The sequence below is a fragment of the Schistocerca nitens genome, unplaced genomic scaffold (genome assembly GCF_023898315.1).
Source record: "Schistocerca nitens isolate TAMUIC-IGC-003100 unplaced genomic scaffold, iqSchNite1.1 HiC_scaffold_370, whole genome shotgun sequence".
Classification (NCBI taxonomy): Eukaryota; Metazoa; Arthropoda; class Insecta; order Orthoptera; family Acrididae; genus Schistocerca; species Schistocerca nitens.
Window position 1 is genome coordinate 1 of NW_026045904.1, and position 5000 is coordinate 5000.

At 56.8% G+C, this 5000-nt stretch overlaps 1 non-coding gene across 1 annotated transcript in view; it reads left to right on the forward strand.

Moving 5' to 3' along the window:
* The first annotated feature begins 4660 nt into the window (after window positions 1-4660).
* The window catches only part of LOC126229289 (small subunit ribosomal RNA), a 1909-nt gene continuing 1569 nt past the window's right edge, over window positions 4661-5000 (forward strand). The window contains exon 1 of the ribosomal RNA XR_007544166.1: window positions 4661-5000. This exon is cut by the window's right edge and continues 1569 nt beyond it. This is a non-coding gene — a ribosomal RNA (small subunit ribosomal RNA).

The window sequence follows — 5000 nt, forward strand, 5'->3', positions numbered from 1 at the left end:
TTGTTTCTTGTGCGCCGCATCTCTGGGCGTATCGGTCCGGCCGGGCGCGCCGCACCCAGGGTCCTGCATTGGGTGCGGCGGGCTGGGGCGTATCGGTTCGCGGGCCGCCTGCCGCTGGCGCGGGCGCTGCGATGGGTGCCGCCTCCGTGCGCGCGGGAGCGGCGGGGGAGGCGGGGGAGGCGGCGGCGGCGGCGGCGGCGGCGGCGCGGCCGGGCGCGCATTGTTCGGCCGCTCTACAGCGTATCGCGTTGGCGGCCGGAGATGGGTGCCGTGATGGGTGCCAGGCGGACGGTGTCGGCCCACCGGTCGGCGCGTCGCGTGGAGGCGGCGGTGTCGGGCGGTCAACGGTACGTTTTCGCCGTCCCCCCCGGCGTGTGGTAACACAGCGTCCACCGCCGTACGGTGAACGACAATACCGCTAAACAATGGATGTGAAATAAAATATAATAACACATGATGCTTCGCAAGAAAATAGACTTGGGATAGGGTGTGTCGTTGGCAAGTCCCCGGGGCGGCTAGTGTGGGTGGTGATAAGTCTGTAGACAGCGAACTAGACGGCAGCAATAAATAAATGCCATATAAAGAAGGGGAGAATGGTGGCAGCACACCGACGTATGTTACATACGACAGCGCCATCTGTGAAATAGCCAGGCCACTAGGGCGTCTATTTGGGGACGCCACCATACCGCCCCCTGTGGGACGACGTTGACAGTGCCACCGAGGGGCACAAGAACGACATCTCTCGGAATGTGACGACACTACATTGACATGCAGCCCAGATACGACACCTCCATCTACAGGAAGTGAACGCAACAACGCCAACCACACAGCATCGCCACCTATGAAAATACGACGAAACCACATGCAATACAGCCATCTACGCGAATCTGGCAACACTACATCCACCATGTCGAGCGCACCACAAACAATAACGCCATCTAGGCCTCCTGCAACGGCGATACCGCCATCTATGAGACGCCAAGCTGAATACGACATCGCTGGGCGCACAGTACACATTGTCCGACGCCACCCACAAAGACGGCATCCTCTGTCCACCACGAAGTCGTCGACCGACAATCACGCCACCCGCACCCGTACGTGCCCCACCCCACCCACCAAAATCGCAAGTCCAGCGGATGAACGGCGGACGTTTCCCGCACTCGTAAGTTGCAATCCACACCTATATCTTGCGTTTCATGAAGAGTTTTATCCAATATTCGACATTCCCGCTGTCCCTAAACGTGCTCTAAGTCTGTGCGCGACCGCGTCGCTCACTGTACGGATTCCGATGCTGAGCGATCAGCTATGGGCCGCCCCATCCACGTCGGTCCCCGTGGGCGTTGCACTCGCAGTCGCAAAGACTCTGGGCAATGGCTATGTGCGCTCCGCAATATATTACTGGGACGAGTAATGAGGGTCCGAGCCCCCAGTGTGGGGAAAGTGTTTCGCAGCCCTGACCCACCGGCACGGTGTTGCGTCCCCCACCTCAAACATGTGACGTAGTCACACCACCGGTTTTGACTAATAGACAGAATGTTTATAATCATATGCCATACACCGGGGGACGATGCCGCGAGGTGTAGCTAGCTAGTGCAGTCGCACCGCTACTACTGTACAGAGATAGAACAGGCATTGACTATACATACATTAAGCTTATACGCGGCGGTGCTTAGTAATACGCGCAGTCATCGGAATATAGATAACACATACAACTGTCCCTATACATGCTGAACGTCTGTGCACACAATGTCAACCACACGTCACCCACACACTCCATCACCCACTAGTCTATGCCTGTAACAGACGCAGACACAACATCTAAGTACCAGCATGGAACAACATCCAGTGCATCCTCTCGGCCACAGTACACCATCCACACTATGATAACCAGACCGGGACGTCGAACCAGAAAACTGAATATCCCACTCTTCCTACAACCACCATTGCTCAGATACGCCACCAACACCCACACATGTCCTACACAGGGGTGCACCCAACAGCACCACACTGCCGCATCTCACAGCACATAAACAATGGCAGGAATGAAAGACACAGGTGTGCCACTCCTTTGCCACAAACACAGAACGGGCGCGCCACCTGCCATGAGCCACAAGTGCAACTGACGTGACATATCTGATAGTGCCTCAGGCGTCCACTTACTACCATCACTATCAACGAACCTCGCCACCCCACCCCCCCCCCACACACACCATCCCTTAACCCAACTTCTGCCTTAACCTAACCCAACTTCTGCCTTAACCTAACCCAACTTCTGCCTTAACCTAACCCAACTTCTGCCTTAACCTAACCCAACTTCTGCCTTAACCTAACCCAACTTCTGCCTTAACCTAACCCAACTTCTGCCTTAACCTAACCCAACTTCTGCCTAACCTAACCCAACTTCTGCCTTAACCTAACCCAAGTTGCGCCTTAACCTAACCCAAGTTGCGCCTTAACCTAACCCAAGTTGCGCCTTAACCTAACCCAAGTTGCGCCTTAACCTAACCCAAGTTGCGCCTTAACCTAACCCAAGTTGCGCCTTAACCTAACCCAAGTTGCGCCTTACCTAACCCAAGTTGCGCCTTAACCTAACCCAACTTCTGCCTTAACCTAACCCAACTTCTGCCTTAACCTAACCCCAACTTCTGCCTTAACCTAACCCAACTTCTGCCTTAACCTAACCCAAGTTGCGCCTTAACCTAACCCAAGTTGCGCCTTAACCTAACCCAAGTTGCGCCTTAACCTAACCCAAGTTGCGCCTTAACCTAACCCAAGTTGCGCCTTAACCTAACCCAAGTTGCGCCTTAACCTAACCCAAGTTGCGCCTTAACCTAACCCAAGTTGCGCCTTAACCTAACCCAAGTTGCGCCCTAACCTAACCCACGTTGCGCCTTAACCTAACCCACGTTGCGCCTTAACCTAACCCACGTTGCGCCCTAACCTAACCCACGTTGCGCCCTAACCTAACCTACGTTGCGCCCTAACCTAACCTACGTTGCGCCCTAACCTAACCTACGTTGCGCCCTAACCTAACCTACGTTGCGCCCTAACCTAACCTACGTTGCGCCCTAACCTAACCTACGTTGCGCCCTAACCTAACCTACGTTGGGCCCTAACCTAACCCACGTTGCGCCCTAACCTAACCCACGTTGCGCCCTAACCTAACCCACGTTGCGCCCAAACCTAACCCACGTTGCGCCCTAACCTAACCCACGTTGCGCCCTAACCTAACCCACGTTGCGCCTTAACCTGCCCTGTAATTGTTAGTTATATGAATCTAGGAATTCGTGTAGCGTTGCCTAATTGCAACCATCTCAACATAGTTCACTTCGCGCACACTGTGGTGTTCTGCGTATTGATTCATTTTACGGTGCGTACCCTCACATCTTGCGAGTGTTGCTTACTTTCCACATGGTCCCGCTATCCACTGTATTGTGTACTGCAATAGGACGTATATCGCCCCCGCCCCCCCCCCCCCCCCCTCCCCTCCTGTCACCTCTAGCTCGTCGGTCAGGAGTTCGCGTGTTGAATGCGCTTCGCAGCTGTGCAATGGCATTCGCATACGTACGCTGGCCACCTTCCACGTGTTCTTTCGTGCACACGTCGCAGCGTGTATGTATGCTGATGGAGTGCGTCGTGACACACAACATCCAGGCATGCAAGACTCGTAGAAGTCGCAAATGTAGATGGATGTCTACGTTTGCTGCCCAAGTTACGCAAATGAACTGGAAATCCGTTGTTGCGCGGTTGTTCGCGCTGGAGGTGAATCGTTGATATCGACGATCGGTACAGGTATTAACCGGTTGCTTCAGCGACACCCGTCATACCCACGAACGTGAGTGGGCATGTGGGTATGAAGCGATACGCGGCGGTGGCTGGGTGGGACCGTCCCCGGCCGGTGAGGGGGGGGCGCCCGGCGTGCTGGCCGCGCGCTGCGTGGGCGCACGCGCGGCAGCCGGCTGGTGGGGGCGCCCAGTGGCAGGCGCGCCGGCTGACGGAGGCGGCAGGCGGCGCATCTGCGTGCCGGCGCACCCAGCGCGCGGCGCCGTGCGGCCAAAGTGGGTCCTCCCGGGCCCGGTGCGAAGCGCGGTGGACATCTGCAGTGTGCTGGTCCGATTGAGGACTGTGTGCGTTGAGGATGCGCCGCCGCCCGGCACTCGGCGCCGCGACGCCGTCTGCTGCTCGGTCGCCCCCGCGGTTCTCGCAGGTGGTTTGTATCGCAGCTGTGCGGATGTGTTGGCGCGTGCGCTGTGCTGGAGAGTTCGCTTTGGCACCCAAGTGGGGCTCTGCCCCTCTGTGGCGCTGGCGTTGGAGCTGCCCGGTCACTGTTTGTGGCCGCGTGTTGTCTCCCGCCGGCAACACCACGACAGCACGCTCCCGGGCCTCTGTCGGCAGCGGCAAGCTCAGTTGGGAGCACGGGTGGTCCGCACTGAAAGCGTCTACTCGCCTATCTCCGGGCGATTGCGCCTCTCTCGAACCCGACCAAGTACTTAGGACGGCGCTGCGCGCCGCCGGGACCTGAGAGGGTTTCGAGGTGTATCGTGCAGGGGAGCCCAGCCTCCTCCTGTTTGCAGAATAATTGAGCGGACGCTTGCGTGTTCGCGCGGGCCCCCGGGACACACTCCCGGGCGGCCGGCTGCTCAGCTCTAGTTGACGCAGCTCCCTGGTTGATCCTGCCAGTAGTCATATGCTTGTCTCAAAGATTAAGCCATGCATGTCTCAGTACAAGCCGCATTAAGGTGAAACCGCGAATGGCTCATTAAATCAGTTATGGTTCCTTAGATCGTACCCACGTTACTTGGATAACTGTGGTAATTCTAGAGCTAATACATGCAAACAGAGTCCCGACCAGAGATGGAAGGGACGCTTTTATTAGATCAAAACCAATCGGTCGGCTCGTCCGGTCCGTTTGCCTTGGTGACTCTGAATAACTTTGGGCTGATCGCACGGTCTTCGTACCGGCGACGCATCTTTCAAATGTCTGCCTTATCAACTGTCGA